At 33.1% G+C, this 13,456-nt stretch overlaps 1 non-coding gene across 1 annotated transcript; it reads right to left on the bottom strand.

The window, feature by feature from the left end:
- Window positions 1-2,959: 2,959 nt before the first annotated feature.
- TRNAA-UGC (transfer RNA alanine (anticodon UGC)) lies at window positions 2,960-3,032 on the bottom strand. Its single transcript has one exon. It is a non-coding gene; the product is annotated as a tRNA-Ala (tRNA).
- Between the last annotated feature and the right edge of the window lie 10,424 nt (window positions 3,033-13,456).

Raw genomic sequence — 13,456 nt, 5'->3', positions numbered from 1 at the left:
TATTATTTCATCAAAACTAATGGTAAATAAGTTGCATGTTTGATACAAAACATTTATTCATGCAAAGAAGAAAGAACAAAAAAAAAAGTCAAATAAATCTAAATCTTTTTTTTTATATATAAAATTACTTTTAAATACTTGTGTTATCCCTTCAAAAGATATATAATCACCTTTAGGTTAGACTATCAATAAAATGGATTATCAATCTAAATTTAGAACAAATTGATTGAGAAAAATTAGCACCCAATGAACATAAGCATTTCAAATGATTTTATATGGAAAATAGCACAATTAAAAAAAGAATGGAAAAATGATACAGAGTGATTCTCTAATTTTTCAAATATTGTGTGTGAGAAATACTCTTTTTTTACCTGACACCTATATAATTGTGAAATAGATATATGAAAAAAGAGATTACAAAATATGAGAGCTGCAAAGCAACAGCATCTTAAGGAGATCAACAGCGGCTTAAAAGCCCCAAATAAACAGTTTTTGAGCCACAAGAGGCACATCAATCACAATCGTTGTACTATTTTCATTAGCTAGCAAACAAGAAAGACGAAGGTCGGGTAGGGAAGTGTTGGGGGGAAGTAGCTCATGTTGCCACTAATAACGACTCACGAATCTAGTTATTGGAGGTAGTGGCCGCAGGAAATTGACTTCTAGGAAGCTATAAGGACTTATGTTTGGTGCACTGTGCAACACTCCTCGAAAAGCAAGTCTAGTTCAATTGGTTCATTAGTATTGGCTCAGGTCAGGTCACATCATGCTTTCACTTGTTAATAAAATATTTTTGTTAACATGTTCAGAGGCGCTAAAATATTCTAAATTTTTTAAACTAAACAGTACAATATTATTTCATCAAAACTAATGGTAAATAAGTTGCATGTTTGATACAAAACATTTATTCATGCAAAGAAGAAAGAACAAAAAAAAAAGTCAAATAAATCTAAATCTTTTTTTTTATAAATAAAATTACTTTTAAATACTTGTGTTATCCCTTCAAAAGATATATAATCACCTTTAGGTTAGACTATCAATAAAATGGATTATCAATCTAAATTTAGAACAAATTGATTGAGAAAAATTAGCACCCAATGAACATAAGCATTTCAAATGATTTTATATGGAAAATAGCACAATTAAAAAAAGAATGGAAAAATGATACAGAGTGATTCTCTAATTTTTCAAATATTGTGTGTGAGAAATACTCTTTTTTTACCTGACACCTATATAATTGTGAAATAGATATATGAAAAAAGAGATTACAAAATATGAGAGCTGCAAAGCAACAGCATCTTAAGGAGATCAACAGCGGCTTAAAAGCCCCAAATAAACAGTTTTTGAGCCACAAGAGGCACATCAATCGCAATCGTTGTACTATTTTCATTAGCTAGCAAACAAGAAAGACGAAGGTCGGGTAGGGAAGTGTTGGGGGGAAGTAGCTCATGTTGCCACTAATAACGACTCACGAATCTAGTTATTGGAGGTAGTGGCCGCAGGAAATTGACTTCTAGGAAGCTATAAGGACTTATGTTTGGTGCACTGTGCAACACTCCTCGAAAAGCAAGTCTAGTTCAATTGGTTCATTAGTATTGGCTCAGGTCAGGTCACATCATGCTTTCACTTGTTAATAAAATATTTTTGTTCTCATTTTTTACATCTCCCTCTTGTTTGTTTTGGATTTTATTACGAGATTCTCTCTCTCTCTATAACGTGAAAATTCTAAAATAGGAATTTTAAAAATCTCAGTCATTCCTATACATACATAACTGATTAACAATACTTTAATTAGAGATGCAGGGGATCGAACCCTGTACCTCTCGCATGCAAAGCGAGCGCTCTACGATTTGAGCTACATCCCCATATATAAAATTATTCTTGAATTTTTAAACTCAACAGTACAATATTATTTCATCAAAACTAATGGTAAATAAGTTGCATGTTTGCTACAAAACATTTATTCATGCAAAGAAGAAAGAACAAAAAAAACGTCAAATAAATTAAATCTTTTTTTTTTATTAATAAAATTACTTTTAAATACTTGTGTTAGCCCTTCAAAAGTCATATAATCACCATTACGTGATACTGTCAATATTATGGATTAACAATCTAAATTTAGAACAAATTGATTGAGAAAAATTAGCACCCAATGAACATAAGCATTTAAAATGATTTTATATGGAAAATACCACAATTAAAAAAAGAATGGAAAAATGATACATAGTGATTCTACATCTTTCAATTATTGTGTGTGAGAAATACTCCTTTTTTACCTGACACGTATATAATTGTGAAATAGATATATGAAAAAAGAGATTAAAGATGTAGAAGCATACCTTAAAACCTCAAGTGATGAAAAAAAGGAAAACATGTTCCGAGGCGGTAAAAATTGAAGATATTATAACACATGAAAAACGGATCAAAAGTCATTACAGAATATGAGAGCTGCAAAGCAACAACATCCTAAGGAGATCAACAGCGGCTTAAAAGCCCCAAATAAATAGTTTTTGAGCCACAAGAGGCACATCAATCGCAATCGTTGTACTATTTTCGTTAGCTAGCAAACAGGAAAGACGAAGGTCGAATAGGGAAGTGTTGGGGGGAAGTAGCTAATGTTGCCACTAATAACGACTCGTGAATCTAGTTATTGGAGGTAGTGGCCGCAGGAAATTGACTTCTAGGAAGCTATAGTGACTTATGTATGGTGCACTGTGCAACACTCCTCGAAAAGCAAGTCTAGTTCAATTGGTTCATTAGTATTGGCTCAGGTCAGGTCACATCATGCTTTCACTTGTTAATAAAATATTTTTGTTCTCATTTATTACATCTCCCTCTTGTTTGTTTTGGATTTTATTACGAGATTCTCTCTCTCTCACTAACTTGAAAATTCTAAAATAGGAATTATAAAAATCTAAGTCATTCCTATACATACATCACTGATTAACAATACTTTAATTGGAGATGCAGGGGATCGAACCCTGTACCTCTCGCATGCAAAGCGAGCACTCTACCATTTGAGCTACATCCCCATATATAACATTATTCTTGAATTTTTAAACTCAACAATACAATATTATTTCATCAAAACTAATGGTAAATAAGTTGTATGTTTGATACAAAACATTTATTCATGCAAAGAAGAAAGAACAAAAAAAAAGTCAAATAAATCTAGATCTTTTTTTTATAAATAAAATTACTTTTAAATACCTGTGTTAGCCCTTCAAAAGTCATATATGAAGGAGAACGGCGATCCAAAATGCAGCAGAAATTAAAATTTTCTCCTTTAGTAATCCTTACGAATGGGCATGATCAGTGATAGAATATTTACCTCTTGTGATGATTGAAACCTTTGATGCAGATCTACAAAGCGATCACAAACATTGAACGACGATAACGCCTCTACTCATTCCACACGAACGGATTCCTTCAATCTCAGTGCTAGCTGCTATGAATGAAGGCTTTGAGTGAGAGAGAGAGAGAGAGAGAGAGAGAGAGAAAACAAAAAATGCAACTGCAAAAAAAGAATACTTCTGCACAAGGGTTCTATTTACAGAACCACTTGTGTAGGCTTCAAGCTAAAAGGCCCACTTAAGTGTATGTGGCCCATATCTTATAATATGCCCAAAATCACTTAAGCCCATGGTACCTTACCAAATTTTTTATTCTATTTAAGTACATCATACATTACGATGTTCTACAATTCACTTAAGTGCACCGTACCTTACGGTGTTCCTTAGTTACTCTATCTTTCATGAATCTGTCCTTTGTGTGTGACCCTGTAGGTTATCGCGGCATTGGCAATTATATTAAATCACATATTTAACATGATAAACAGTGAGTGGTATCTAGCAACACATCACTCCTACCCAAGACACGAAAATTTCATGTGATCTGACAAATCCTTCTATGATAATACTTATGTGCATAATTACCCTTTTGCCCTTATGTCTATATTGAACACAAGGCATAGACCGTGTCATCCTTGTCCAGTTCAATATTGGGTCCATAGACATTTATTCTGTTATATAGGATGGGCAAATTTCATCTAGGTCACTCATATCCCTCAGCATGCTTCGTGGAGTACCCATCAACTGTCTTTATGGTTATCCAGTTACGGACAATGTTTGATCAGCAATAAAGCACTCGACTCTACATCTAGGGTCCATAGTGGTTTCAGGTCGAAGGGTGGTATACACCATTATCACCATGAGAATAACTTGTGACACTTTGCATAACTTTCTATATAGTACTCTCATAGCGGGTCAATCCAGTATAAATATTACTCTTAATATTCATACCTATGTTTAAGACTTGATAACTCCATATCCATGATCCATGAGATGTGATCATCAGTCTATAGACATAATAGTCTTAATGCTTTAATGTTATCCCACTTCACAATAAAGCTCGACTACGGATACATTAAAAATAGTGTCCTTATGTTTAATGTGATTTCATGATCAAGTCACACTTGATACATTAAACGGACTAGCTATCCTAGGGACTTTATTAAACAAACATAATAAAGAAAAAGCCTTTTATTATTAATAAATAATTCGATATAAGTACCAAAAGTATTGGCCTCTAGGGCTTAAACCAGCAATATAATCACCTTTAGGTGATACTGTCAATATTATGGATTAACAATCTAAATTTAGAACAAATTGATTGAGAAAAATTAGCACCCAATGAACATAAGCATTTAAAATGATTTTATATGAAAAATAGCACAATTAAAAAAAGAATGGAAAAATGATATAGAGTGATTCTCCATCTTTCAATTATTGTGTGTGAGAAATACTCTTTTTTTACCTGACATGTATACAATTGTGAAATAGATATATGAAAAAAGAGATTAAAGATATAGAAACATACCTTAAAACCTCAAGTGATGAAAAAACGGAAAACATGTTCCGAGGCGGGAAAAAATTGGAGATATTATAACACATGAAAAACGGATCAAAAGTCATTACAAAATATGAGAGTTGCAAAGCAATAACATCTTAAGGAGATCAACAGCGGCTTAAAAGCCCCAAATAAACAGTTTTTGAGCCACAAGAGGCACATCAATCGCAATCGTTGTACTATTTTCATTAGCTAGCAAACAAGAAAGACGAAGGTCGGGTAGGGAAGTGTTGGGGGGAAGTAGCTCATGTTGCCACTAATAACGACTCACGAATCTAGTTATTGGAGGTAGTGGCCGCAGGAAATTGACTTCTAGGAAGCTATAAGGACTTATGTTTGGTGCAATGTGCAACACTCCTCGAAAAGCAAGTCTAGTTCAATTGGTTCATTAGTAATTACTCAGGTCAGGTCACATCATGCTTTCACTTGTTAATAAAATATTTTTGTTCTCATTTTTTACATCTCCCTCTTGTTTGTTTTGGATTTTATTACGAGATTCTCTCTCTCTCTCTCTATAACGTGAAAATTCTAAAATAGGAACTATAAAAATCTAAGTCATTCCTATACATACATAACTGATTAACAATACTTTAATTGGAGATGCAGGGGATTAAACCCTGTACCTCTCGCATGCAAAGCGAGCGCTCTACGATTTGAGCTACATCCCCATATATAAAATTATTCTTGAATTTTTAAACTCAACAGTACAATATTATTTCATCAATAATGGTAAATAAGTTGCATGTTTGCTACAAAACATTTATTCATGCAAAGAAGAAAGATAAAAAAAAACGTCAAATAAATCTAAATCTTTTTTTTTTTTATAAATAAAATTACTTTTAAATACTTGTGTTAGCCCTTCAAAAGTCATATAATCACCATTACGTGATACTGTCAATATTATGGATTAACAATCAAAACTTAGAACAAATTGATTGAGAAAAATTAGCACCCAATGAACATAAGCATTTAAAATGATTTTATATGGAAAATACCACAATTAAAAAAAGAATGGAAAAATGATACATAGTGATTCTACATCTTTCAATTATTGTGTGTGAGAAATACTCCTTTTTTACCTGACACGTATATAATTGTGAAATAGATATATGAAAAAAGAGATTAAAGATGTAGAAGCATACCTTAAAACCTCAAGTGATGAAAAAAAGGAAAACATGTTCCGAGGCGGTAAAAATTGAAGATATTATAACACATGAAAAACGGATCAAAAGTCATTACAGAATATGAGAGCTGCAAAGCAACAACATCCTAAGGAGATCAACAGCGGCTTAAAAGCCCCAAATAAATAGTTTTTGAGCCACAAGAGGCACATCAATCGCAATCGTTGTACTATTTTCGTTAGCTAGCAAACAAGAAAGACGAAGGTCGAATAGGGAAGTGTTGGGGGGAAGTAGCTAATGTTGCCACTAATAACGACTCATGAATCTAGTTATTGGAGGTAGTGGCCGCAGGAAATTGACTTCTAGGAAGCTATAGTGACTTATGTATGGTGCACTGTGCAACACTCCTCGAAAAGCAAGTCTAGTTCAATTGGTTCATTAGTATTGGCTCAGGTCAGGTCACATCATGCTTTCACTTGTTAATAAAATATTTTTGTTCTCATTTATTACATCTCCCTCTTGTTTGTTTTGGATTTTATTACGAGATTCTCTCTCTCTCACTAACGTGAAAATTCTAAAATAGGAATTATAAAAATCTAAGTCATTCCTATACATACATCACTGATTAACAATACTTTAATTGGAGATGCAGGGGATCGAACACTGTACCTCTCGCATGCAAAGCGAGCACTCTACCATTTGAGCTACATCCCCATATATAAAATTATTCTTGAATTTTTAAACTCAACAATACAATATTATTTCATCAAAACTAATGGTAAATAAGTTGTATGTTTGATACAAAACATTTATTCATGCAAAGAAGAAAGAACAAAAAAAAAAGTCAAATAAATCTAGATCTTTTTTTTATAAATAAAATTACTTTTAAATACCTGTGTTAGCCCTTCAAAAGTCATATATGAAGGAGAACGGCGATCCAAAATGCAGCAGAAATTAAAATTTTCTCCTTTAGTAATCCTTACGAATGGGCATGATCAGTGATAGAATATTTACCTCTTGTGATGATTGAAACCTTTGATGCAGATCTACAAAGCGATCACAAACATTGAACGACGATAACGCCTCTACTCATTCCACACGAACGGATTCCTTCAATCTCAGTGCTAGCTGCTATGAATGAAGGCTTTGAGTGAGTGAGAGAGAGAGAGAGAGAAAACAAAAAATGCAACTGCAAAAAAAGAATACTTCTGCACAAGGGTTCTATTTACAGAACCACTTGTGTAGGCTTCAAGCTAAAAGGCCCACTTAAGTGTATGTGGCCCATATCTTATAATATGCCCAAAATCAGTTAAGCCCATGGTACCTTACCAAATTTTTTATTCTATTTAAGTACACCATACATTACGATGTTCTACAATTCACTTAAGTGCACCGTACCTTACGGTGTTCCTTAGTTACTCTATCTTTCATGAATCCGTCCTTTGTGTGTGACCCTGTAGGTTATCGCGGCATTGGCAATTATATTAAATCACATATTTAACATGATAAACAGTGAGTGGTATCTAGCAACACATCACTCCTACCCAAGACACGAAAATTTCATGTGATCTGACAAATCCTTCTATGATAATACTTATGTGCATAATTACCCTTTTGCCCTTATGTCTATATTGAACACAAGGCATAGACCGTGTCATCCTTGTCCAGTTCAATATTGGGTCCATAGACATTTATTCTGTTATATAGGATGGGCAAATTTCATCTAGGTCACTCATATCCCTCAGCATGCTTCGTGGAGTACCCATCAACTGTCTTTATGGTTATCCAGTTACGGACAATGTTTGATCAGCAATAAAGCACTCGACTCTACATCTAGGGTCCATAGTGGTTTCAGGTCGAAGGGTGGTATACACCATTATCACCATGAGAATAACTTGTGACACTTTGCATAACTTTCTATATAGTACTCTCATAGCGGGTCAATCCAGTATAAATATTACTCTTAATATTCATACCTATGTTTAAGACTTGATAACTCCATATCCATGATCCATGAGATGTGATCATCAGTCTATAGACATAATAGTCTTAATGCTTTAATGTTATCCCACTTCACAATAAAGCTCGACTACGGATACATTAAAAATAGTGTCCTTATGTTTAATGTGATTTCATGATCAAGTCACACTTGATACATTAAACGGACTAGCTATCCTAGGGACTTTATTAAACAAACATAATAAAGAAAAAGCCTTTTATTATTAATAAATAATTCGATATAAGTACCAAAAGTATTGGCCTCTAGGGCTTAAACCAGCAATATAATCACCTTTAGGTGATACTGTCAATATTATGGATTAACAATCTAAATTTAGAACAAATTGATTGAGAAAAATTAGCACCCAATGAACATAAGCATTTAAAATGATTTTATATGAAAAATAGCACAATTAAAAAAAGAATGGAAAAATGATATAGAGTGATTCTCCATCTTTCAATTATTGTGTGTGAGAAATACTCTTTTTTTACCTGACATGTATACAATTGTGAAATAGATATATGAAAAAAGAGATTAAAGATATAGAAACATACCTTAAAACCTCAAGTGATGAAAAAACGGAAAACATGTTCCGAGGCGGGAAAAAATTGGAGATATTATAACACATGAAAAACGGATCAAAAGTCATTACAAAATATGAGAGTTGCAAAGCAATAACATCTTAAGGAGATCAACAGCGGCTTAAAAGCCCCAAATAAACAGTTTTTGAGCCACAAGAGGCACATCAATCGCAATCGTTGTACTATTTTCATTAGCTAGCAAACAAGAAAGACGAAGGTCGGGTAGGGAAGTGTTGGGGGGAAGTAGCTCATGTTGCCACTAATAACGACTCACGAATCTAGTTATTGGAGGTAGTGGCCGCAGGAAATTGACTTCTAGGAAGCTATAAGGACTTATGTTTGGTGCAATGTGCAACACTCCTCGAAAAGCAAGTCTAGTTCAATTGGTTCATTAGTAATTATTCAGGTCAGGTCACATCATGCTTTCACTTGTTAATAAAATATTTTTGTTCTCATTTTTTACATCTCCCTCTTGTTTGTTTTGGATTTTATTACGAGATTCTCTCTCTCTCTCTCTATAACGTGAAAATTCTAAAATAGGAATTATAAAAATCTAAGTCATTCCTATACATACATAACTGATTAACAATACTTTAATTGGAGATGCAGGGGATTAAACCCTGTACCTCTCGCATGCAAAGCGAGCGCTCTACGATTTGAGCTACATCCCCATATATAAAATTATTCTTGAATTTTTAAACTCAACAGTACAATATTATTTCATCAATAATGGTAAATAAGTTGCATGTTTGCTACAAAACATTTATTCATGCAAAGAAGAAAGATAAAAAAAACGTCAAATAAATCTAAATCTTTTTTTTTTTTATAAATAAAATTACTTTTAAATACTTGTGTTAGCCCTTCAAAAGTCATATAATCACCATTACGTGATACTGTCAATATTATGGATTAACAATCAAAACTTAGAACAAATTGATTGAGAAAAATTAGCACCCAATGAACATAAGCATTTAAAATGATTTTATATGGAAAATACCACAATTAAAAAAAGAATGGAAAAATGATACATAGTGATTCTACATCTTTCAATTATTGTGTGTGAGAAATACTCCTTTTTTACCTGACACGTATATAATTGTGAAATAGATATATGAAAAAAGAGATTAAAGATGTAGAAGCATACCTTAAAACCTCAAGTGATGAAAAAAAGGAAAACATGTTCCGAGGCGGTAAAAATTGAAGATATTATAACACATGAAAAACGGATCAAAAGTCATTACAGAATATGAGAGCTGCAAAGCAACAACATCCTAAGGAGATCAACAGCGGCTTAAAAGCCCCAAATAAATAGTTTTTGAGCCACAAGAGGCACATCAATCGCAATCGTTGTACTATTTTCGTTAGCTAGCAAACAAGAAAGACGAAGGTCGAATAGGGAAGTGTTGGGGGGAAGTAGTAATTACTCAGGTCAGGTCACATCATGCTTTCACTTGTTAATAAAATATTTTTGTTCTCATTTTTTACATCTCCCTCTTGTTTGTTTTGGATTTTATTACGAGATTCTCTCTCTCTCTCTCTATAACGTGAAAATTCTAAAATAGGAATTATAAAAATCTAAGTCATTCCTATACATACATAACTGATTAACAATACTTTAATTGGAGATGCAGGGGATTAAACCCTGTACCTCTCGCATGCAAAGCGAGCGCTCTACGATTTGAGCTACATCCCCATATATAAAATTATTCTTGAATTTTTAAACTCAACAGTACAATATTATTTCATCAATAATGGTAAATAAGTTGCATGTTTGCTACAAAACATTTATTCATGCAAAGAAGAAAGATAAAAAAAAACGTCAAATAAATCTAAATCTTTTTTTTTTTATAAATAAAATTACTTTTAAATACTTGTGTTAGCCCTTCAAAAGTCATATAATCACCATTACGTGATACTGTCAATATTATGGATTAACAATCAAAACTTAGAACAAATTGATTGAGAAAAATTAGCACCCAATGAACATAAGCATTTAAAATGATTTTATATGGAAAATACCACAATTAAAAAAAGAATGGAAAAATGATACATAGTGATTCTACATCTTTCAATTATTGTGTGTGAGAAATACTCCTTTTTTTACCTGACACGTATATAATTGTGAAATAGATATATGAAAAAAGAGATTAAAGATGTAGAAGCATACCTTAAAACCTCAAGTGATGAAAAAAAGGAAAACATGTTCCGAGGCGGTAAAAATTGAAGATATTATAACACATGAAAAACGGATCAAAAGTCATTACAGAATATGAGAGCTGCAAAGCAACAACATCCTAAGGAGATCAACAGCGGCTTAAAAGCCCCAAATAAATAGTTTTTGAGCCACAAGAGGCACATCAATCGCAATCGTTGTACTATTTTCGTTAGCTAGCAAACAAGAAAGACGAAGGTCGAATAGGGAAGTGTTGGGGGGAAGTAGCTAATGTTGCCACTAATAACGACTCATGAATCTAGTTATTGGAGGTAGTGGCCGCAGGAAATTGACTTCTAGGAAGCTATAGTGACTTATGTATGGTGCACTGTGCAACACTCCTCGAAAAGCAAGTCTAGTTCAATTGGTTCATTAGTATTGGCTCAGGTCAGGTCACATCATGCTTTCACTTGTTAATAAAATATTTTTGTTCTCATTTATTACATCTCCCTCTTGTTTGTTTTGGATTTTATTACGAGATTCTCTCTCTCTCACTAACGTGAAAATTCTAAAATAGGAATTATAAAAATCTAAGTCATTCCTATACATACATCACTGATTAACAATACTTTAATTGGAGATGCAGGGGATCGAACACTGTACCTCTCGCATGCAAAGCGAGCACTCTACCATTTGAGCTACATCCCCATATATAAAATTATTCTTGAATTTTTAAACTCAACAATACAATATTATTTCATCAAAACTAATGGTAAATAAGTTGTATGTTTGATACAAAACATTTATTCATGCAAAGAAGAAAGAACAAAAAAAAGTCAAATAAATCTAGATCTTTTTTTATAAATAAAATTACTTTTAAATACCTGTGTTAGCCCTTCAAAAGTCATATATGAAGGAGAACGGCGATCCAAAATGCAGCAGAAATTAAAATTTTCTCCTTTAGTAATCCTTACGAATGGGCATGATCAGTGATAGAATATTTACCTCTTGTGATGATTGAAACCTTTGATGCAGATCTACAAAGCGATCACAAACATTGAACGACGATAACGCCTCTACTCATTCCACACGAACGGATTCCTTCAATCTCAGTGCTAGCTGCTATGAATGAAGGCTTTGAGTGAGAGAGAGAGAGAGAGAGAGAAAACAAAAAATGCAACTGCAAAAAAAGAATACTTCTGCACAAGGGTTCTATTTACAGAACCACTTGTGTAGGCTTCAAGCTAAAAGGCCCACTTAAGTGTATGTGGCCCATATCTTATAATATGCCCAAAATCAGTTAAGCCCATGGTACCTTACCAATTTTTTATTCTATTTAAGTACACCATACATTACGATGTTCTACAATTCACTTAAGTGCACCGTACCTTACGGTGTTCCTTAGTTACTCTATCTTTCATGAATCCGTCCTTTGTGTGTGACCCTGTAGGTTATCGCGGCATTGGCAATTATATTAAATCACATATTTAACATGATAAACAGTGAGTGGTATCTAGCAACACATCACTCCTACCCAAGACACGAAAATTTCATGTGATCTGACAAATCCTTCTATGATAATACTTATGTGCATAATTACCCTTTTGCCCTTATGTCTATATTGAACACAAGGCATAGACCGTGTCATCCTTGTCCAGTTCAATATTGGGTCCATAGACATTTATTCTGTTATATAGGATGGGCAAATTTCATCTAGGTCACTCATATCCCTCAGCATGCTTCGTGGAGTACCCATCAACTGTCTTTATGGTTATCCAGTTACGGACAATGTTTGATCAGCAATAAAGCACTCGACTCTACATCTAGGGTCCATAGTGGTTTCAGGTCGAAGGGTGGTATACACCATTATCACCATGAGAATAACTTGTGACACTTTGCATAACTTTCTATATAGTACTCTCATAGCGGGTCAATCCAGTATAAATATTACTCTTAATATTCATACCTATGTTTAAGACTTGATAACTCCATATCCATGATCCATGAGATGTGATCATCAGTCTATAGACATAATAGTCTTAATGCTTTAATGTTATCCCACTTCACAATAAAGCTCGACTACGGATACATTAAAAATAGTGTCCTTATGTTTAATGTGATTTCATGATCAAGTCACACTTGATACATTAAACGGACTAGCTATCCTAGGGACTTTATTAAACAAACATAATAAAGAAAAAGCCTTTTATTATTAATAAATAATTCGATATAAGTACCAAAAGTATTGGCCTCTAGGGCTTAAACCAGCAATATAATCACCTTTAGGTGATACTGTCAATATTATGGATTAACAATCTAAATTTAGAACAAATTGATTGAGAAAAATTAGCACCCAATGAACATAAGCATTTAAAATGATTTTATATGAAAAATAGCACAATTAAAAAAAGAATGGAAAAATGATATAGAGTGATTCTCCATCTTTCAATTATTGTGTGTGAGAAATACTCTTTTTTTACCTGACATGTATACAATTGTGAAATAGATATATGAAAAAAGAGATTAAAGATATAGAAACATACCTTAAAACCTCAAGTGATGAAAAAACGGAAAACATGTTCCGAGGCGGGAAAAAATTGGAGATATTATAACACATGAAAAACGGATCAAAAGTCATTACAAAATATGAGAGTTGCAAAGCAATAACATCTTAAGGAGATCAACAGCGGCTTAA

This window comes from Lathyrus oleraceus, chromosome 7 (genome assembly GCF_024323335.1).
Source record: "Lathyrus oleraceus cultivar Zhongwan6 chromosome 7, CAAS_Psat_ZW6_1.0, whole genome shotgun sequence".
Lineage (NCBI taxonomy): Eukaryota > Viridiplantae > Streptophyta > Magnoliopsida > Fabales > Fabaceae > Lathyrus > Lathyrus oleraceus.
This window is presented reverse-complemented; position numbering and strand designations above follow the sequence as displayed.